Genomic DNA, 25,000 nt, shown 5'->3' on the forward strand with positions numbered 1-25,000 from the left:
TACAGTCTTAATCCAACAGCTTCGAACACTGGCTGGTATTTACTTGCTACATTTATGATAAATAACTAGAGCTGTCGTGTAGGTTGCTGGAACAAACACAGAGGTCCACAGCAGGCCTCGTATTCCCTTCAACACCTCCTCCCATTTACAGTCGCTTTGTGTACTCGCTAACATCAGTTGAAAACAACTTCGTAAACAGGAGAGTGGAATGAAGATTTGTCAGGCTGGTGTAAGTCAATCATCCTCCTCTGTAATTTTGTCTCGCTTTTATTTATAAGATTAATAACACTGCGTTCGTCAGTTTAAGATTAAAAGGCACAGATGTCGCTGATCAGTTGTGGCATTCTTTACAGAAAAGATTTGCACACATGATGAAAGCTTTTCTGTACAGCAGATAACGAATGAATCTGAGAGTAACTGTCGGGCAGTTTTTTCTCTGAAGATCCATTGCGCGGAAAAACGACTGGATGTTAACAACACACGCATACACACACACACAAACACAATCATACACACATCATACATCCATACATACATATACATATAAAGTGAACGCTAGTTGTGAAATTAATAAAAGATATGCATGTAATAAAATCATGGACATGTCAGCACACTAAAAGAGAGTGAGTGCTCTACCGGAGATAACTAGATAAAACATGAGAGAAATGAAAAGAACAAATAATGCACAAGCAGCCAGATTGGACAAATAGTGACTGACTGTCGTTGAGTGAAGCTAAAAATTCTTACTTTCATTAAACGTTGCAAATGTTAGCTAGATATTTCATATTCTCAACTGAAGCAGAATTTAATGGATGTACAATATAACACGACTGTCCACACAAACACACATGCAATATATAAATATATATATATATATATATATATATATATATATATATATATATATATATATATATATACATACATGTTACATGTATATATTTGATTATGTGCGTGTGTGTAGGTGTATATGTATTCCTGTCTCAAAATGCTAACGCAAAAAGAGAAACCTATGAATGGCTATTAGCAAACCCTACAGAGATACATATTTTAGAAGGACACCAAAGACTCCTAAGCGAAATCAGACAGATCAGCAGACGGTTGATGTGAGAGGCAACCGCCGTCAGGGAGGAAGATAAACTGCTAAGTCTTCTAGAGCTTCGGCAGCAATCGTCCGATCTCCTTTAAAACAGCCTGAAGTATTGTCAACAATACGGAAGAGGAAGAAGAAACACCGCCGAGAGACGCTATCCTCTTCAAGTTTATAATATCCCTCTGTTCTCGATCTTTTTCTTTTTATTTTCTGTCTCTCCTTTTAGTTGTGACTCTTATGTTCATATCTCCTTGGTTGACCTTTAGAATTCTTTCTTCTCCTCCTCTCTTGTGGATTTTCTGATACACTGTTTCCAGTACCTAGCTCTCTCTCTCTCTCTCTCTCTCTCTCTCTCTCTCTCTCTCTCTCTCTCTCTCTCAGACACACACACACGATATTTATGTAGTAAACTGAGCTCATTCCATTAAGTTATACACACTGCCATAATGCGCCAGGTTTGAAAATAGCTTTAGAGTAAATTTGATCCACTAGGAATGAAAAAGTTACTGATCAAAAAAGTTTGTTTACACTGACGATGCTTATAAGCTTCGCTCGCTACCCTAATATGAAAATTGGTGTAAGAAATTGTGGGAGAATAGAAAGCGTTTCGTCCTTTCAGAAAGGCTTAGTCTCCCGTGGCTCAGAATGGATCTGTGAACTGTTGAATTCGTTGTCTGAGGAATCTCCTTATAAACAATTAAAGTCTTTACTTCTCTAATGACCAATGTACCACTAGGTTTTTTTCTTTTTATTAAAACGTTTGTTTTGAATTGTTCAGGTTATCATACCTCCGGAAAGCGATACATAATCCCCATTATAAAAACAGGCAGAAAATGAAAAATGATGGCTAAAAAGATATTTACTTTATAGTTATTAGAGAAGAAGATATATATATATATATATATATATATATATATATATATATATATATATATATATATATATATATATATATATGTGTGTGTGTATGAAACGATTCATTCTTGACTCATATTTACGATTTAATACCTAGAAATTATCCAAAGGAAAAGCACTAGAGATTTATTTATATATCAGAAAATATACAAATAATCAGTTTTCCGAAAATCGTCTTGTAGGAGATAGTCAGTTTACTTCATGCGAAAATAAACATTCATTCATCCCTTGAAAATGTCTAGCTTGTCATTTTTCTCTTTTAAAGAATACAGTTCAAGAATTTTGAGGAGAATAAACATTTAAATCATTTCTAAAGCAATGGCTCTTTTTTTCGTGGCGATATTATTCGTCACCAAAATATATATATATATATATATATATATATATATATATATATATATATATATATATATATATATATATATATAGTATTATATATATATATAGTATATACATATATATATATATATATATATATATATATATATTTATATATATATAGTGAATATATAATATTTTGTTTTGTAGAAAATCCCTGAAGATGTGGCGATGTCACGAAACGTAGGATAAAGCAAAGTGTGAATCTCATCGTGTTCTTTATATATATATATATATATATATATATATATATATATATATATATACATATATACATGTGTGTGTGTGTTTGTGTGTATACACTTATCTATATATAGTACTTTCCTTTTATATTTTGGCGTTTTTATGGGCTCCTTTTATTATATAGAATTCTGTTGTAACAGAACATTTTTTTCAGTCATATATATACATGTATTTATATTTATATATACACACGTACGAACACACATACAGACACATATCATATGTATACATATAAAATATGAAATGCCTGTGCTTTAGCAAAGGTATTAAGAAAATACACACACACACACATCCTTCACCTTATATGCTAAGTGTAAATTAACAAATATTGTATGTTTCTTATGGCCGATGAAAAGAGGAGTACTCCATCAAGAGAATTTTGACTTTTCGAGATCTTATGGAAAAAAGCAAATCTTCCTACAAAGGAAACGGTGTAATCCTCTCGAAAATAGTTGTTGAGTAACTCATCAGGTGATAAGAAAGATTCCCTCAAAGACGACACTGAAAATGAAACTGTGAGAGTCCATTGAATGAACGTTTCTTCATAAGATCATCTCATCTTTGAAATGCAAATTTTAATTCGGTGGTTTGGTTATTTTCGATGTAAAACTATGCTCTTAGATGAAGCAAAATTCGCATGCAAATCTGCTTTTGAAACCCGCATTCTCTTGAAAATAGATTTCCAGCAGTGATGAAATAGGACATCGTGCTCTGATGCTCTACCTGAATCGAGGTATATTTTTGCTTCGAGACAGTGAATACCTACTAAAAAAGTAGATTCACATCAACCGAGCATTTGATGTCTAGGCCAGTCCCTTACGACGCTCTTGATTGGCTGTTGATAAGCCAATCACACAGCCCTGTCATTGGCTTATCAACAGCCAATCAGGAGCGACGTAAGGGACTGGCCTAGACCTTAGATGTACGGTTAATGTGAATCTCCTATAACTTACAAGCTATTCTGTGCATGAATAGCGATGCAATTCAGCTCTGCTTCAGCGACATATCTTTTGATTAGTCTTCAGTATCCATCGTTCCCTCATCCTGATGTTAAGGCTTGAGTTCATTATGAGCTTTCGCGGAAAAAAATAATATAGGAAATTAATTAAATAAATGGTTAAATATGTTCACATTTTTCTATTAAAAGAGAAGGACATAGATTTTGATATGAGAAGTCCCATTAAGACATGATAAATTTGGCCCTTTACTTTACACATGTCCAGATAATTTGTCAACAAGAAAAACTGGTTATAGTCGTTATTATAATCATTATTATTGTATTATTACCATTACTATTATTCATCAAATGGGCAAGAACGCTCATAAAACATAAACCAAACAGTCCTAATTCCAAAGATAACTTAAATTATAATATCTGTTGTTGGGAAAAGGGAAAAGGATTCCATTAAAATAATATTAGAGCTACAAAATCTCACCAACAGCTCTCCAAAACCCACCTCATCCACCTACAAAACAACGAGTCAGCATATAATAAACGACCGACATGACGCAGAACCTCGCCTCCATCATCAGATTCCCGGATGGCTGTTCAAAGATGGTGTTTGACTTCACATCAGTGATAAATATCTGAAGGAAAATCTTTGTCTGTTCTCCTCCATAGTCCATTTATGGGGAAATGATTTAATTGCTAGTTGTAGAATCACCTTTGGCACCGGATCTTCTCTGTTTCAGCATGGTAAAAGGAAGAGGAGCTAGGTTGGTATTCGCGGGACAAGTGCTCGGAAGGCGCTGTTGTTTGGATATGGATTTGAAAGCAATTTGATCTTCTCTTTGGCTTTTTTCGATAACGAAAAGACAATATGGTATACCCTTATATTGCTATGAATTTTTATGTACATACATACATAGTACATACATACATACATATGCGCGAATCCTGTTACGAGCGTCAGAATTTCCTCATATTCTTCCACTTAGACCATAGTAGGCTTTGTGGTGACGACGTATCCAAAAACTGAAGATTTCAAGAAGTTGAGAGGCCATTGTGGTTGTTACAATTACACACGTATTTGGTAAAAAGTGACCAGTAGATTTTATATATATATATATATATATATATATATATATATATATATATATATATATATATATACACACGTTCTCAATAACGCTAGTCAAACAACCAGTGAACTTTGACAACGTTGTTTCTCGTTGGTTCTTGGACGAAATGCCAGACGTCGTCGATACAAAAGCCTTTGAAATGGACATCCATTGAGCGGCGTGTGAGACTTGCGAGTTGATCCCAAAATACATTGTGGAAATCCCTTGAAATGGATGTGTGAAGTCTGTCTGCGAACATATATTTATGCATGTTTGTACGCCTTCCTGTGCATAAGGTCTGGGTAAGTGAATGTCTGACCTCTGTTAGAGGTGAGAGTACTGAAGGTCAAGAGTTGAAAATCCCTGGTAGCGTTGTTTGACCCCCATAAGGTTATAGACAATTGGCGATTAGGATTTTCTACCGTTAACTGCCACAAAACCTGAATTCCCTCGCTCCAAAGCGACCGCTGCAATACTTTCAGAGGTTGGAGGTGATGAAAAAAAAAAAATCAAATAAATGTCTACGGATTTCAAATAAATCTGGGCTCATTCTCGCCTAAAAGAGTATTTATTAGAACCAGCGCTGCAGGAGTTTGAGAGGTTATGTTTCTGTTGATCAGTAGGTGGGAACAGGGAAAAAAATGTGAGTCTTTGATGCACAACGCGTGTTTGAGCTTTTAGTTGTCAGTAAAAGAAAACTGTTGAATTGGCTTTTAATTGCCTCTCCGGCCTCAGGTTTTAAAATCTAATGAGGCTAGACGGCTGCAAATTGGTGTTGGTCATTCACCCTCCAATCATTAGTCATATCAAATTGCAGCCCTCTAGCCTCAGTACTTTTTATTTTATTCAAGGTTAAAGTTAGCCATGATCGTGCGTCTGGCACGCTATAGGTGCCAATAACAAAGGTCACCACCGGGCCGTGATTGAAAGTTTCATGGACCGCGGCTTAGAGTTCCTTGGACCATGGCTGAGAGGTTCATACAGCATTGTACGGTGTACAGAAAACTCGATTTCCATTCTTCACTTATTTTTAAACGAAATCATGAGTTACAATGAGAGATATCGCACAAATCGAACATTTGTAACGGCGGGTAAAATTTCGAAAAATGAAGAAAAGGAAGGGATTTTTCCCCCAAGTATCTATCTAGGTAAGGCTGTCTCAGTGGCATGTCGCTTTTGGGAAGTCATTCAAAAAAGACCGAGATCTAATATAAGTATCAGGCGGGATTATTATTATTAAAGCAAAATTAAGCTCATTCGTAAAGTGGATTCAAAAAAGATAACTAAAGTGAAATAGAAGAGATGAATTAGAGAATTAGGAATACTGCATAAATATGATTAAACAAGTAAGAAAGGAATAAAAAACTATCATAAGGAGGAGAACGGAGGTGAATGACACCCGAACTTCTGACCATGGCCATAAATCTGTCCATGGTTAAATGTTACGTCTTTATTTATGGTATATATAAATAATTTTAAAAAGTGCGTGCATTTTAAACAACTCAAAAGGAAGTTTAAGAAAAAAATAGATATTACATGTGTATGCGCATACATATTATATATTATATTATTATATAATATATTATATATATATTATAATAATATATATATGTAATAGGTATATAATATATATATGTGTATATTATTATTATATATACAATAGATATATATACAATATACTATCTACAATATATATATACTATATATATATATATATATATATATATATATATATATATTATGCCTATATATCTGTGGTTGAGTCTTCCATTACTAACTTGCACCATTACTTTATTTCTCTTGGACCCACAATTTCTCATTATTAGACGTTTCCTCATGACTCTCTCTCTCTCTCTCTCTCTCTCTCTCTCTCTCTCTCGTAAACGAGCAACGCGTAAATGAAACAGAACTCGCTTATTACATGACGTCACAGCGGGCTAGTCGGTGCGAAGTGCCTCCTCGAATGAGGCCGAGAGCATATTTTGAATTCTGATGTGTATTTCATTATTTTTCAAGTGAGTTTTAATAAGCTCATTATGTAGATATTATGAAGCTCGTTATCTGGGCCGAGGGAAAATGATACAGGGCTCCTATTTTTAACGCGATGAGAAACCAACCAACAAAACACCAGAACCAAAAATCGGCCCCTTGATATAACGTCAATTAATATTGAGGTAACCAATGTGGCCTTACCTCATGTCTGGATATGCTTGTAGTTCATATTTACTCTTTCTCTGCAACCATTAGATTTGTGCAATGCAGTATAACTCTCTCTCTCTCTCTCTCTCTCTCTCTCTCTCTCTCTCTCTCTGTCGATAGTTTCTTTGATGGAATAAAACTAATTAGTGGTGCGTAACTTTTTTTTTTATTGTACAAAACTGAAGTGTACTCTTCAGTCTATCTGCTAGTTGAAGCATCTTCAAATAGAAAATTCTTTATATTCATTAAATATATATTATTTTGAATGAACTAACTTTCCAACTCGTTAATGCTCTCTCTCTCTCTCTCTCTCTCTCTCTCTCTCTCTCTCTCTCTCTTCTCTTCTCTCTACTCTCTCGTCTCTCTCTCTCTCTCTCTCTCTCTCTCTCTCTCTCATTTTACTTATTTTGACTAGTTGACAGGTAGCTTGATTAGAAATGTATGTTTGTAAAAGAGAAGAGAAATACTTCTGCGTCATTACGTCCGTACGAAAAAACAAAAGGAAGAAAGAACGAGCAAGAACAGAGAGAGAGAGAGAGAGAGAGAGAGAGAGAGAGAGAGAGAGGATGGGGGGTGGAGGCCCATTTTCATAAAAGCTTTGACGGCGCAAAACAAAACAAATGCGAATCGTGTAACTCCCTTTGTGATCTGGCAGTGCACAAGATCAAATCCCTTATTATCACGATTACTCAGTCATCATTTTATAAGAAGATTAAACTTTTTCCTGTGTATAATTAAACCCACCCCCTCCCCCAGACGCCTTCCCTCCCCTCCCTCGCTCATAAAAAATAAATAAAAATACTGAAACAATTCACGAGGGTTTTCTCATCCAAAGCAGATTGGGGGATGGTATTAATTATGTACACAAAGATAAACACGATTTCAAATCTTTTGTTTCAAGGCATATTGTGTTTCACTTAAATACAAGCTCATTAAAAGGCATTGTTTGTGTGACCCCTGTGGTGGAAATCTCATTTTTTTATCACTATTTCATGAGGTATAAATAAATTTTACCAGTTCACTTGTGAATATCATGAGGCGCCTGCGCATGCGTGGCGGCGTCCGGCGCTTTCGTCTGCCGTCTCCTGATCAAATTTGGAACAGAGATTGTAAATATTTGAACAGAAATTGTAAATACTGAGTTTTTTTTTATTGTAACTAGAGGATGCTGCTTCGGCCGTTGGAAAGTATTTTTCGGAAATAAGACACTGAAGACCGATATTATGTCAGATACGGAAACGCTGGCTGTTGTTGCTAATAGACTGCACCTGAATGGGGGTCTGCTCAAGTCGAATCTACGAACAACATGACTTCCCCTGTGCCTATTTCTTTCACTATTTATTCAAATGTACAATTTTCCAGGAGCCATAAATGAGGCATTTGACCTATTTCAGTTTCATGTGAAATTTCTTCAATATCTTGGAAATTCTAGAAGTGGCTGAGTGAACGTTTATTTTTCGTCGCTTGTCGTCCTTCTATTGGACTACGACTTAGAGAGCATATTTTGCCATACGAGAAAACAGACGACTAAGTTAAAATTCAACTTTCCTTCTCTCCTACACTAGACTTTGTCCGAGATCTTGACCAACATTATTGTGAGTTTTACCCTGTCTGAACATCTTCAGGAAATGATCAGTAGTATAGCATATTCACCTGTGAGCGCAGCTATGATTTTCAAGATTAAATAGAACAAGAGTAACTATCATAGCTTCCGAGTGTATGTGCGTGAAACTGAAGAATATTTTGGCTTATAATACACAGGTTTGTTTTAGTGTAATCAATCATGTCTTCTTCAAGTAAGCGTCGTACCTATATTTGAAAAGAAGTCATCATCATTCTACCTCTTCCTCCTACTCCACGTCCTTTCCTGTTCTCATCCTTCTTGCTATTTTTTTATTTATCATCATCATTATCCATGAAACACATTCATATATGAATGTTCTGGCAATTAGTATTAATAGAGTTAAGAGGAGTAAGGAATTGCGGTGTCAACGTATTCTACTCTCCATTCATCATTTGAACGTGAAGGAAAAAGAAAATTGAATCAGCTCGGGAACCTCAGCCTAATGAGGTTTGGGAAACAGGCAGTTTACTGAGCAAAAAGTTATTCAAGTGGAAAATGTTGATAGTTGTTATCGATGATAACTGTGTGATTACAACAGTGAAAAAATGGGAGAGAAGCTGTCATGACAATGATAGCAGCAATGAGAAAGTTCAATAGGAAGTAAATTCTCAAAATAATTCATTCATAAATAAATTCATATTCCAACGACCCTGAATAGACACATTAGTTGGCCCATCTGAAATTCTGATAGTAAAACGAGAGATGTGTATTTCTGGTGATAGAAGTTCACTCTCGACGTGGTTCGGAAGTCACGTAAAGCCGTTGGTCCCGTTGCTGAATAACCACTGGTTCCAGGCAACGTAAAAAAACGCCATACAAACAAACAAGTAAAACGGTAGTATTTACCAAACAAAACTGAAAATCAGTACTTGAAAGTCATCAGCGTTCACTGAAATAAATGTAAGATAAACATAATAAATTTACCAAGACTAAGAATCGGAATTTATCCGAAAGAATCACATTTTATATTCCATTAATGGCTAAATAAAAAAAGTAAAAAAGATAAAAATTCAAGAGAGAAAAGCAGTCTACTAAAATTGCTAAAAATCTCACCATATATATGTATATATGCATATGCAAGGATATGTACATATACTATGTGTGTGTGTTCGTATGGACGTATGGCTTAACATGCGACTGAAGATCTGTTGTGGATATTTTCATTTCAATATAAGCATTTCCAAACATACACAGATAAACATATAAGCAATATAAGCATTTCCAAACATACACAGATGAAACGCTCATTGAAAATTATGCACTGCTCAGCTTGGTTCATATTATGATTATGGCTCAAAGGGAAATTATATAATGTACATATATGTGCGTATATATATGTATATATATATATTATATATATATATATATATATATATATATATCCTTAAACCCACGGTAGGAAGGTGAGTGAAAAACTGGGAACTTGGAAAAAGTACTGACGTAGCATATTCTACATTTTCAAGTTCATACTTAATACAATAGAAGTTGACAGACCTTTATATACAGAAACAGAAAGCGGGGGTGGGGTTACAGTTTATTAATGTGGGCGGCGTGTTCTTTAAGCAACAGACACAAGGAGATGATCAAGGGACATCCAGGATGGAGATTTAAATTCCTTGTTGACATCTCTTCAATGAACATGGATTTGAACAGATTCCTTTTGCTGTGATCTTTGACTCTGCAGATTAACTGGGATAATTTCTCGATAATCACCAGGGTCAAAGATAACTACAAAAGGAATCTGTTGGAATCCATTTTTATTGAGGCCGTGTCAACAAGAAATTTAAATCTCCATCCTGGATGTCCCTTGATCCTCTCATTGTGTCTTTTGCTTAAAGAACACGCCGCTCAATTAATAAACTGTAACCCCACCCCCGCTTTCTGTTTTTGTATATAAATGTCTCTCAACTTCTATTGTATTTGGTGTGAACTTGAAGATGTAGAAGAAACTATGAAAGTACTTGTTCCAAGTCCCCAGTTTTTCCCTCACCTTTCTACCATGGATTTAAGGATATTCCCAAGCACGTGTTCCATCGTGCTACATTGGATAATATATATATATATATATATATATATATATATATATATATATATATATATTTATATATATATGTGTGTGTGTGTGTGTGTGTGTATGTATATATATATATATATATATATATATATATATATATATATATATATATATATATATATATATATATATATATATATATATATATGTATATATATATATATACATATATATTTATGTATATATATAAGTATATAATCTTACTAACGGTAAAATTAAATTGCACGACTGCTGATGATTATTAATGGCGTTTCCGCGCATGACAGGGGTCTTGCGATGTGGAAGCAAAGTTCACTTTTATAAACACTGAACCGGCCATGTTACACACGACTTTTCAACCGGTTTTCCGCACTGTCTTCGAACGGCGGGTCAGTCAGTCGCTGTATCGTCAACGGAGCAGTTCTTCATTTTAATAAAATTGATAAAAATGTTCAGCCCTTTTGTTGACTGTAAATGCATCTGTGTCAAAGAAATGAGGTAATGGTGGCCCTTAACTCCCCTGTACTTTAAGAACAGAATCACTGCATTGCTGAAGAAAGTAGGGGCTGGGGTGGGGGTAGTGGGTAGCCGAGGGAGTGTTATGATGACGTAATTGGTAACTAACGGACCGTCTCCCCTTGTTGGCGGCTTTCTCAAAAATGACATGAGAGCGATCGGGCATACAAGCACTCAAGCAGGTGGTCGGTCGGTCGCTGTGAACAGACCAATTTGGAAAAGTGATTGTTGTTGTGGCTGACGTTTTTGATCTGCATTGTGACAAGACAATCGTAGGAAAGAGCCATTGTGGCATGGGAAAATTAATGTAAATAAGGCAAGGCTTAAACCCTTCTCGTTTTTCGTTATTATTATTATTATTATTATTATTATTATTATTATTATTACGTCTGCCCTTAAAAGACGACCAGTAGATAAGAAAACGGTTTAAGAATGTGGTTTTGCAGTATGTTATTTCATACATTTACTCGAGTACTCAGTAATTACGGAGCATAATGGTTTCTTTCTTTCTTTCTTTCTTTCTTTCTTTCTTTCTTTCTTTCTTTTACAACGCCTCGCCTAGCGCGCATGGGAGGCTTATGATATTTTGCAATTTTTTATGATCACGACGCGCGAAAACTTTCTTAGCACATTTAAAGTTTGGAAAAAATAAGATAACAAATCTGTTTCTACTGGTCTCAGCATATAAATATTAAGCTTATGCAGATTTGATTTTGCTTTAAGCGATATCTTCATTTTGTTTTTAGGGGTCTTATTTTTTTAGCTCCTCCATTCCGTTGTGGGTGTGTTGCTTCTTATTAAGTTTGTGCCTTACACTTGCACGGGCTCTTGCTCCTGAAGCCGGTCGTAGAAATACTATACCTGAAGAGCATAACCATTGACAGTAATTTGATGTGAAAAACATTCCCTCCCGTCCGACGTGACTTTGAATCGACGGCAACGTGAAAATGAAATGAGATCAAATATAACCTGTCAGATAAAAAAGAAGTATATATATCTTTGAACAGGTTTTCTTCTGCATCTTCCATCAGTTCACTCCTGGATTAGTTCCGGAAAAGGCTTTTTATCCCAAGCAACAAATTATGAGAAAGTGCCACCGGCGTAACTGGCATAATGCCAGGCTACGTAATGACCTGCCATATTTGTCTCCGTGCCTGCCTGTTAGCCTGCCAACCTGCCCATTAGCTGCCTGCCTTATTACTTTCCGATCAAGCTAATAACATTCCTTCGATTTCGATGGTTTGAATCAATCCCGAAAACACTGCAGAAAGATATTTATTCCTCAGTCAGTTTGCGTGAGTATTCCTTCGTTGTTTGGCGCTGCAACAATGGCAACGGCAGCAGTGATAACCCTAAACACAAGCATCACAACAAAGAGTATCAACAACTACAAAAACAACTACATCAACAACCTTCTCGGCGGTTCGTCATCATCCAATCCTTTTAATGTTTTCTGTCATGATAAAGGGAACATTGAGTCATCATCGCGTTGAACTGCAAAATCTATTTTCTTTCAGCCTTTACGAAGACGAGCTGTTGGTCCCTTGCTACGGCTTTTGGATCGATTCTCTCCGTTTTGAGCTTTATTTCTCGCTGGCTTTCCCTTTCTCCAGCCTATTCCTCCTTCCGATCGCTTGTGTCTAATACGTGTTGTAATACGTCCGTAATTCTTTTTTTTTTTGGTCGTAGGTTTAGTCAACTTGATATCTAACCGTCTTTCTCCGTACACACACAACACACACACACTCAACACATATATATATATATTTATATTTATATATTTATATATATATATATATATTATATATATATAATAATATTATTTTAATTTAAATTTTATTAAGATATGATAGATATATAAGATGAGCAAATATCAATGGACTTATGTATAATATATATATATATATATATATATATATATATATATATATATATATATAAAACAGAACGTCTTTCCTTATAGTTAATCATGCAGAAAAGGAGAAAATGATAGAGCTTCAGTTCTTGAGAACGAAAAGAATGAGAGGGGAAGACCGTTTCGGTTGAGTAACGGAACTGAAATTGTATGAGGAGCCTCTAGAGATGATTTTCTTCTGTAAGCAGATCACTCATCAACCTTAGCGTGGTACGTGACACAGGCGGGTAACACCAGCGAGGAACGAAGGGTCAATTTCCGTATATCCATCGAACGATTATCGACCTTACTGACATTCATGACACACCTGGCTTCTCCTCCGGATGTAAACAAATCATATTTGACGGCTTTATCATTTCTAGCTGAAGTGACGTCGGTTTGTTTTGTGATCCGTGCGGGTTCAAATTCATCTCTCGATGCTTTCATGCTAACGAATGGCTTCCGCTTCGTTGCTTCCAGATTCGTGTCGTGTTTTTCCTTTCCGTGAAATTCTCGTCGCTCAGAAAATGCGATCGAGTTCTCGCCCTCGTTACATGACCAGCCGTCGCCGTAGCGAAATAGGCTCCTAGTGGTTGATTTGGATAATGGATTATTTCATTCCTAACCAATGCGTGTTATACTCTCTCTCTCTCTCTCTCTGTCTCTGTCTCTCTCTCTCTCTCTCTCAGATTGTACTTTTCTAGTTTATAGTTTTGTGGCCAATGTTCAAGGTAATGTCTATCATTTTACTTTATGTCATTTCTTTGATCATCCCAAATATAACTTTCAAGTGCCTAAGAGAACAAGTTCGTCATTATTTTTCTTCTGTAAATCTTGCATTTATGCAAATGTATTACAGCGTTTTCCCTTCTTATTACATCAGTAGATATGTCAGGGTTGCGTGTGTTGTGTTTATAGTAAAACCTCATTCCCCTAAAGGCGAGTCACTGACAGGAAAATCAAAACTCGACCCATTTATTTAATTCCACCCTAAACTGTTAGTGGATGTCTCGGCAATGGAAACTCATACGCAGTATATACTAGACCACACGCGCGCTCACATGCATAAAACACACACACACACACACACACACATATATATATATATATATATATATATATATATATATATATATATACATATATATTTATGTATATATATATATATATATATATATATATATATATATCTATATATCTATATATATGTGTGTGTACTTATATATATATATATATATATATATATATATATATATATATATATATATATATATATATGTATATATACATATATATATATATATATATATATATATATATATATATATATATAGATATATGTGTGTGTACTTATATATATATATATATATATTATATATATATATGTATATATATAATATATATATATACACTTACATATATATATATATAGTTACACACCACATATATTATATATATATATATATAGATAGAGAGAGAGAGAGAGAGAGAGAGGAGAGAGAGAAGAGAAGAGAGAGAGAGGAGAGAGAGAGAGAGAGACGAGATGAGAGACGAGAGATGAGAGAGAGAGAGAGAGAGAGAGAGAACGTCTTCAATCCGAGGTTAAAATCCTTTGACAGCTTGACTTCCCCACCAACTACTGCTCCTTGTCAACTGCAGAGCATTATGGCGACTTCCTCTTACTCATGAATAAATTTGCAGTAAAATTGAGATTTCCCTGAGAGAACAGATTTTACCTGCTGTCCCACGAATTCTCTATCCGTTCAATTCATTGTGAAACTACTGTTAAGACATTTTCACGCATTGAAACCCATTACTAAATACTGGAGAAAATTCCATTGGAAACTCCTCACTCATTTTTTTTCATTTTTTTACACTCTCGACGATTATCTCGCTCGACATCGAAGAAAAGAATATATTTACGTATCACATTCCAAGGAGAAGTCGCAGTCATGGTAATACTTGAATTTTCACATAAATCGGCATCTCATTTCATGGTTGTGATTTTACACCCATTTTACAAAAGATATTATTGCAAATGAAATATGATTAACAAACGGAATATTATTAGAATAATAATCATAAGCAAGCGAGTGAAAATGCTAGCTGGCGTTTTATATTCTTATCCTTCATCCTCTGTCTGGAAGTGAGCTTCATCCCCATAATGACGATTCAAACCGTCGATGGTCTGTCCCCAGGTCATGTTGTTTCTTCAAAACGTAAGAATATTTTTCCTGAAAGTCTGCATTGCTTCCCATGATTTCATGACACTGGGTTTGCTCTGCCTTGAAGTTACCCGGCGCCGCGCAGTCTGGATTTGCCCTGCCTTGATGTTATACGGCGCCGCGCAGTCTGGATTTGCCCTGCCTTGATGTTATACGGCGCCGCGCAGTCTGGATTTGCCCTGCCTTGATGTTATACGGCGCCGCGCAGTCTGGGATTTTGCCCTGCCTTGATGTTATACGGCGCCGCGCAGTCTGGGATTTGCCCTGCCTTGATGTTATACGGCCCGCCGCGTCTGGATTTGCTGCTGGATTTGTTATCCCGGCGCCGCGAGTGCCTTTGCCCAGCCTTGATTATACGGCGCCAGCGCAGTCTGGATTTCCCGCCCTGTGTTACGGCGCCGCGCAGTCTGGATTTGCCCTGCCTTGATGTTATACGGCGCCGCGCAGTCTGGGTTTGCCCTGCCTTGATGTTTTACGGCGCCGCGCAGTCTGGGTTTGCCCTGCCTTGATGTTATACGGCGCCGCGCAGTCTGGGTTTGCCCTGCCTTGATGTTACGGCGCCGCGCTGTCTGGATTTGCCCTGGCCTTGATGTTTATACCCGGCGCCGCGGCAGTCCTGTTTGCTTGCCCTTGATGTTATACGGCGCCGCGCAGTCTTGGTTTGCCCTGCCTTGATGTTATACGGCGCGCGCCAAGTCTGATTTGGCCCTTGGATGTTATTACGGCGCCCGCCAGGTCTTGGATTTTGCCCTGCCTTGATGTTATACGGCGCCGCGCAGTCTGGGATTTGCCCTGTACATGATGTTATACCGCCATTTTACGCCAGCGCAGTCTGGGTTTGCCCTGCCTTGATGTTTTACGGCGACCGGGCCCGCCAGTTCGTTGGGTTTGGCCCTGCCTTGATGTTATACGGCAACGCCCGCCAGTTTATGGGTTTTAGCTATGCCTGGATGTTTATAACTGGCGCCGCGCTCGGTTTGGATTTTGCCCTTGCCTTGATGTTTTTACGGCGCCCGGCGCAGGTCTGTGTTTGCCCTGCCTTGATGTTTACGGCACGCCGCGCAGTGCCTTGGATTGACCCTGCCTTTGATGGTTTAATACGGCGCCACGGGCCGCCAGTTACTGGATTTGCCTGCCTTGATGTTATTACGGCGCCGCAGTCTGGGTTTGCCCTGCCTTGGATGTTTTACGCGCGCAGTACCTGGGTTTTGCCCTACTCCCCTTTTGCCTTGATGTTTTATCGGCGCCGCGCAGTCTGGTTTTTGTCGTGGCCGGCCTTGATGTTATAGCGGCGCCGCGCAGTCTGGATGTGGCACTGCCTTGATGTGATACGGCGCGCAGCAGTTGGGTTTGCCCTGCCTTGATGTGTTTACGGCGCCGCGCAGTCTGGGTTTGCCCGCCTTGATGTATACTGCACAGCGACAGAATCTCGGGTTTGCCCTGCCTTGATGTTATACGGCGCCGCGCAGTCTGGTTTCTGCCTGCCTTGATGTTATCGGTCACCGCGCAGTCATGGTTTGGGGCCCTGCCTTGATGTATCCGGCACCGCGCAGTCAGGGTTTGCCCTGCTGATGTTATCCAGCACCGCGCAGTCAGGGTTTGCCCTGCCTTGATGTTATCCGGCACCGCGCAGTATTTAGCTGAAAAGAGAGAGTGCCGAAATCAAATAGTGGTTTGTGATACGATTGCTAGAAGACAGCGATACTTATATATATGTCCATTGCATGAGGAATGGCACAGAGTAGTACTCTCCTGATGGGTAAATCTGTGTCTCCTTGTATTTATGTTCTATATCTGGAATGATATGTGAATGGAGATTAATTTAGTTATTATTTAGCTTATTTATGCTTGCTTTTTAGGGCTAGAGTTGTACGACCTTTCTTAAAGTTTTTTATTGGTAAGATACACAGAGGGTTGCATTTCCACTTTAGTTGTGATAATTGTATTTTCTTCAGTAAAATTGTTTGCTTAATATTAAATCAAAATTCTAGTCTGTTGGCATAACTATTTTTTTTTATTGTATATGAATTCATATTCTAAATAAAGTATCATTATTATTATTATTATATTATTATTATTATTATTATTTTTTGCTCTATCACAGTCCTCCAATTCGACTGGGTGGTATTTATAGTGTGGGGTTCCGGGTTGCATCCTGCCCCCTTAGGAGTCCATCACTTTTCTTACTATGTGCGCCGTTTCTAGGATCACACTCTTCTGCATGAGTCCTGGAGCTACTTCAGCCTCTAGTTTTTCTAGATTCCTTTTCAGGGATCTTGGGATCGTGCCTAGTGCTCCTATGATTATGGTTACGATTTCCACTGGCATATCCCATATCCTTCTTATTTCTATTTTCAGATCTTGATACTTATCCATTATTATTATTATTATTATTATTATTATTATTATTATTATTATTATTATTATTATTATTATTATTATTATTATATAGTAGTAGTAGTAGTAGTAGTAGTAGTAGGACGCTAGATACTCATAACCTCTTAATCAATCCCGACAGTGTTACGGATATTGAGTCCTATGTTTAACAGAGGTTGTACTGATGGATTAAATTGTCATTCTACTTTGTCCTAATCCTTCTGTTCTCTGTTAACTGCTTTAATTTTATATGCATATTTATTGTTTATTGATACGTCAATTCGATTGCTAATTTCTTCTGTATCTGGCGCTATTTCTGTTCTCTTGGTCCTGATTCTGTCTTTCGTAATACTTTTATAAAGTTAATCTTTACATCGATTCTTCCGCAAGCTGCTGTAAATAATAATAATAATAATAATAATAATGATAATAATAATAATAATAATAATAATAATAATAATAATAATAATAATAATAATAATAATAATAATAATAGTGTGCCTCCATGCGCAAGAGAAGACAAGAAAGAAATATCTGAGTGCTTTATTAGATACATTATTTTATATGATATTCGTGCGGCCTTGAGAAAAAACTTACAAGAGTATCGAAATGTAACTCTTTACAAAATTCCTCAAAATAACTGAAGGCTCTGTAAAGTTAATTATAAGAGGAACAAAATGTACTCACGTGAAAAGACGTTAACCAGATAAGTTAAATGTTTATAGGTATAAGTAAATATAATAAATATACTTTTCTACGTTAATAGCTTGTAAAATAAAGACAGTAACTGGTGTACATTCGTTTTATTTTGAGTTTTCTCTAAATGAAAACCTGAGATGACTATTTGTCAGTCCGTCCGCACTTTTTCTGTCAGTCCTCAGATCTTGAAAACAACTGAGGCTAGTGGGCTGCAAATTGGTATTTTGATCAACAACCCTCCAATCATCAAACATTCTAAATTGCAGCCCCGTATCCTAAGTAGTTTTTATTTTATTTAAAGTTAAAGTTACCCATGGTCGTGCGTCTGACACCGCTATAGGTGCCAATAATAAAGGCCGCCACGCGGTTGTGGCGGAAAGTTTCAGGGGCCTCGGTTGATAGTTTAATGGGCCGTGGCTGAGAGTTTCATACAGCATTATACGCTGTACAGAAAACTTTCTTCATCGCGTTTTTTACTTGTTTCTTCTTCTTATCCTGAAGATCTTTCTGAGACTTTTTAATATTCATTTGCAACAGATCGATGCGCATCTTGTAGGCAGAAGGTTTTCTTACCAGATGGATATCTATTTTGATTTGGAATTTTAAAGCAATTACCCCTGGTAAAGGCCCAATTACTTATCTACAAGTTTCACTTTTAACTTTAATTTGCATAATACCGGTAAGGTTAGATATTAAAAAAAACTGCTTTCTGCCTTACCTCTTATTTCTCTAATTTCTCTTGCACCATTTCTCTCTATCTTTCTCATTGTCTTTGTGTTTCGTCACAGAAAGATTAACGATCAAGTTACGTGATGAGATGCAAATAAATCAGAAGAAAATGTCGATAAACGGTAGAAAAATTGTCATGCAAACAATAATTTTTCCTGTTTCCCCTAACAGAAGAGTTTGAAAAATTCATCATTTTCTGTCTGCCTGCCTTTCTGTATGTCTATCTTTCCCTTGGAAATATAGAGGGGATAAAATTAGCCCATCATCCCAAATTATATTTAGGAGTTACCGTATAGCACGTAATACAAACTTTTTATTTTTAGAGTAAGAAACCCGATCATTTAATCAAAGATCCTTTAATGTAGATGGTTTACAAGAAAAGATGACTATCGAAACTGGATTGTTGATATTTCATCTAATGAATAATAATAATAATGATAATAATAATAATAATAATAATAATAATAATAATAATAATAATAATAATAATAATAATAATAATAATAATAATAATAATAATAGGTGATTTATTCAAAGCCAGCTTAGTATATCGAATATCTCCACAATCGAGCTTCAGCATTTATTTTCTTCTACAGGTTTGTTTTCTAAACCAGGAATAGTGACATGAGAAAGTATTTTTGTAGTATTTCAAAAGTTTTTTTTTTTTTTTCTTTTTTGCGTTATCCATGCTTTTCTGACAGTTCCTAACGAGTGCATTCATTGCTTCTGAAAATTCAGCTTTCAAAAGAAATAAGCCCATGACACACAGTATCTGTACTCTGTTTTTAGCGAATTTACTGTAAGGTTTGTTTAAATTATTATGCTTTCTCTGTTGTAAGGAGCTTATTACCTCAAGTAATAATACTACTTTTCATTACGTTTCCTCCTTTTTTTAGCTATTTATTGTACATTATTATTTGATACAATTCCTTTTGTTTGCTTCCTAACGGATCTCGACGAAGTAAGAGATTATCATTTTTCTGTAACGTTTCTGTGACCTCCTTTGAAATAACAGTAAGCGGGAAAAAACGTTTAGACCGTACAAGTGGTAAGTGTTAGTAAGTGGCCCACCATTCACCTCTGATTATTATTTCTGGAAAAAAGATTATGCATTTCTTTGAGATAGACTGAAAAGAATTTTCTGGTGTTGACTTCAAAATACTAATCGACTTAATCGTATTTGAACGAGTTAAAATTTAGGGACAACAGTGAAGTAGCCGAGTTCCAATTTGGTGAAAACAGGACTTCTTAACTAACTTCTACCTCTGCAAGTAGCAACGAAATCGGCTGTGTCGTCAACATATGGACATGAAGAAGGACCACTGAAGGATAACGTGGGAATCTTACGCAGCCGTTACATTGTTAGAGAGGAAACCGACCTCATAGGAACTTTGACTTGAAAAGTAGCGGTGACATTTTTTTCCCATTTTTCTTCTTGGGACTTTGTGGTGAGTTGATGTCAAGAAAGTCACAAATAACTCCGTCAAAAGAAATATACAGAAAGTCTATTTTCTCTCTCATTAAACACTTTGCCTTCTTAAAACTCGTAAAAGACCGTTTTTCAGTAACTTTCCCCACCTACTATTGGGGCTTGTGAGGAATCCCTTCATTGTTAAGTTTAAGAATATATTTTCAACTGCGTTTGCAAATCTAAGGGAAAAGTCAGAAAAAGGAACTATAATAAAGAATTTAAAAAAACCGCATGGTGGGGGGCGATGGCGAGGGGGAACGCGGCACCATCAATAACGTATGACATGTATGTGATGCTAGTATCAGGCTGTCCCAACCCATCACGCCATTGGCGCTCGCCGCCGTTGCCCGACCAATCACTGCGTGGGGTAATCTCCGATCGTTGCTGATCCACACGACGCCAGAGGGAAGCAATTCCCGGGGCGACGGAGACCCCACGCAAACCCACAACTGCGGCAGTGCCGTTACGTCGCTCTTTTAAAAGCATGACGTTGCCCCAAGATTGGCAGCCCTCGTGAAATCTTGGAAATTATTCCATGCTGTTCAGTTCTTTCCGTGGCGCTTTTTAATCTTGCTCATAGAAAGTTCGTTTTTACGATGGAGTGACGCAAAGGGAGCGGGGCAAGGACCTCTTGTTGTATTTAGAGACGTTCCTAAGTGCTGAATGTACTCAGGAAATGTTTGAGGTTTGGGTACATTATTTCCTGCTGCCACTTTTCCAGCAACTGTTCAAATAACGGTTACAAATGCGCTACATAGAGCTGGTATATAATGAAGTGCAGCGACGTTTAGTCAACATTCAGAATATATAATTGTAGACTTTTTTATTTTATCCTGCACATATATGCCCCAAGTGTATATGTGTACATTTAAAAAAACATTGCGAATATTTACATGCAACATATACCAGTATGTCCCATGCATGCGTGCATTAATTTCAGGCAGATTTACACACTACAAGACACAATACACGCATACGTATATGCATACAGATCTATATGTACATACTACACACACGCACACACACCATACACACACACACACGCATATATATATATATATATATATGTCTGTATTATGTATATATATATATATATATATATATATATGTATATATATATATATATATGTCTATATGATGTATATATATATATATATATATATATATATATATATATATATATAATATATATATAAGTGTGTGTGTGTAGTATGTATATATAGATCTGTATGCATATATGTATGTATGCATGTACTGTTGTATGTAAATTTGCGTTACTGTAAACAAACAAAAGCGTGGAATATTTGCAGAAGCAGTTGATAGACCTATCAAAATTCGACCGCAATAATTGCTCACAAGAAAAAAAGTAGCAGTTGGTCAGTAACATTAGTGGTAAATGAGTTAAATGCTAATATTCTTTCAGGAAAATTATATTACTACTTTGAGCATATTCTTCACAATCCTTCTTGATAATCTTGATCGAAAGAAGAATTAATTTTTGAACATAGTTTAATAGGAGATTTATATATGTACAGGCAGTCCCCGCCTTACGACAGAGGTTCCGTTCTTGAGACGCGCTGTAAGCCGAAAATCGTCATCAGCCGGAAAATCATCAAAAATCATAAGAAAACCTCACTTTTAATGCTTTGGGTGTATTAAAAACTATGTCAACTGCATTTTTATTGCACTTTTCATCAAAAAAACCTTCAAATATTAATTATTTTCCAGATCGGCGCCGTAAGCGTCATAACCCTGGAACATGCGTTGTAATTGTAAACCTGGAAATAATTTCTGATGAATATAATTGAAAAGCGTCGTAACCTCGGAATGTCATAAGCCGAACCCGTCATGAGCCGGGGACTGCCTATATTCTATATATATAATGTAAGATATATGTATATAATATATAATATATTATATATAATATATGTACACATATATATATATATATATATAATTAATAGATCTTTTAACCTCTATATATATATATATATATTACTATATGTGTATCTGATAATATATATCTATATATATATATGTGTGTGTGTTGTATATATATTATATATATATATTATATATATGTACATATATAATATATATATATATATATATATATATATATATATGTGTATATATATATATATATGTGTGTGTGTGTGTGTCTGTGTGTGTGTGTGCATTTATATTTATATATATGTGCATATAATATACATTGTATATATATATATATATATATATATATATATATATTGCATACATACATTCATACATACATATATCTAAATCTAATAATCTGTGTTCAAAAATTAATACTTCCTTCGATCAAGAGTATCAAGAAGGTTGTTGAAGAATATGTTCAAAATAGTGATATAATTTTTCTGAAAGTATATTAGCATTTAACTCATTTTCCGCTAATGTACTGACCAATAGCTACTTTTGTGGGGAGAGCAATTATTGCGGTCGAATTTTGATATGTCTATCGACTGCTTCCGCAAATATTCCACGCTAGAAAGGAGAATTTCACTACAGATCAGGAAAGTGGGAGATGTAACCATCAACTACTGAAAGAGCGGTCATATAAGAAAATTAGTTATTTTCAGAACACCAAAGTCATAAGGATGGATTTAGACCATCCACCTGACCTTTTTGAAAATATATGAAATTTCTGACAAAAAAAAATGAATTGCTAACAAATTTTCAAAGATGCTTCAAGTCCTTCCCAGGTATGAAGAAACGGACAGATCGTCAGTCGATCTTACCGCCTGTCATCCATTTTGATAATCAGAATAAAAGAAGTGACATTCAGTGAGTCAAGAATATTCCAAGAAGAGCTGCAAGCCTTTAGCTATGGCAAAAATAAGAGTAATAGAATGACAGTTTAAGGACATCCCTTTGTTTTTGAAAATGACTCCAGGACAAAGATAAGGTTAGTGTTTAAAGATCAGGATAAACCAATGGCCTTTGTAGATTCATCTGAATTCTCCTTGAAAAGCCTTACGTGTGTGTCATCAGTCCCAAGAGCCTTTTCAGTCTTCAAAAACTCCAGAGTCTACGATCACTGCATACTGAAAAGATAGAAGGCATACGAGTATAATGGGTAAGATGCTGAGTAACGGATTCAGCAGCAGTTGGAATCATGAATTAGAAGAAAGCAAGGAGGTGAAGAAAATGGTCTCTTCTGAACGAGAGACAGTTATAGACGTTGCCATTCAGTTGGAAGGTTGACAGAGGAATAGCCAGAGGAACTTGTTTATCTTTGTGACATCAACCGAAACAGGATTCTTGTAGTCTACTGAAGTTCTTTATTTCAAGTCTCTTGAGAACGAAGCCTTGATATTTAGTCAAAACAGTAGATGAAAAAGCATGCAAATGAGTCATTCAAAAGTGAAAATACAAAAAATTGATAATAAATTTAAAAATAAGCAAGCAGATCAAAAGAAAAAGTCGAAGTGTGAAAAAATACAAAGATTTTTATCAGTCTAGAAATGGACAGAGCGAGGAAACAAAAAGAGGAGAAAACTCTGGAACACATTCCCGATTTACAGTGTTAGTAGTTAGCATTCCAGTCTCTCTCTCTCTCTCTCTCTCTCTCTCTCTCTCTCTCTCTCTCTCTCTCTCAATGAACATAAACAGCAATAGACTTCAAGAATTGACGCTTCAGAACTTATTTTATCCGAGCTTCCTACATTATGGAGTGAAAGTATATATTATATGTAAGCAAAATGTTAGAAGATGCCTTTACACTTAATGTTAAGCATACGTTCAATACGTTTGCTACTTATCAGGAATGGAAAAAACAATAATTCTGCTTTAAAATTCACATCATATTTTCAATTCGTTAGTCATTCAGCAAAAGAAAAAAAAGAAAAGGGGAAGAATACAAGATGTCAACTGTCTAGTGCTTATTACAGTCAGTTAAAGCTATGAAATGTCTCATTCCTCTAATTACGAGTTCATTTTTAACTGTGTTGTACATTTGAGCTTGAGAGCTATAGAATATCCTTTCTCTCTCTCTCTCTCTCTCTCTCTCTCTCTCTCTCTCTCTTCTCTCTCACACACACACACACACACACACACACACACACACACATACATTTGTACGTATGTATTATTATGTATGTTTTCAGAGTAAACGAATAAAAAAAATTCTGATGTAATTGAGTCTTAGAAAAGCAAAGCAATTTTCTGCTAGCGAGATAAAAGTACTTTCGGTTACAAATTGCATAACCGAGAATTCCACGCGGCTCGTAAGATGACTTGGCACATCGCGTAGGCCGGGTCTGTTCCAGAGGAATGAAAAAAAGGAAGAAAGTTGTAGACGAGACTTCTGTAAAGGGGTTGATGACAGTATGAAGGAGTGAGGTTGTTTTTAAGCGGTGTGGGATCATGTACGCAGAATGGAAGACAAAATGTACACGCTGGCCAAAACGGGCCAAAAGAAAACGGCGGGACGGAGGGTGGCCTGGTGGCGGTGAGGGTGCTTGCAGGAAAATTCAGTTTTGAATCACATGTTCTATGTATGCA

At 36.2% G+C, this 25,000-nt stretch overlaps 1 protein-coding gene across 2 annotated transcripts in view; it reads left to right on the forward strand.

Annotated features, from left to right (window-relative positions):
* LOC135205439 (ecdysone-induced protein 78C-like) overlaps window positions 1-25,000 on the forward strand; it is a 443,638-nt gene that overhangs the window by 336,231 nt on the left and 82,407 nt on the right. The window lies entirely within an intron of this gene.

This window comes from Macrobrachium nipponense, chromosome 11, assembly GCF_015104395.2.
Source record: "Macrobrachium nipponense isolate FS-2020 chromosome 11, ASM1510439v2, whole genome shotgun sequence".
Lineage (NCBI taxonomy): Eukaryota > Metazoa > Arthropoda > Malacostraca > Decapoda > Palaemonidae > Macrobrachium > Macrobrachium nipponense.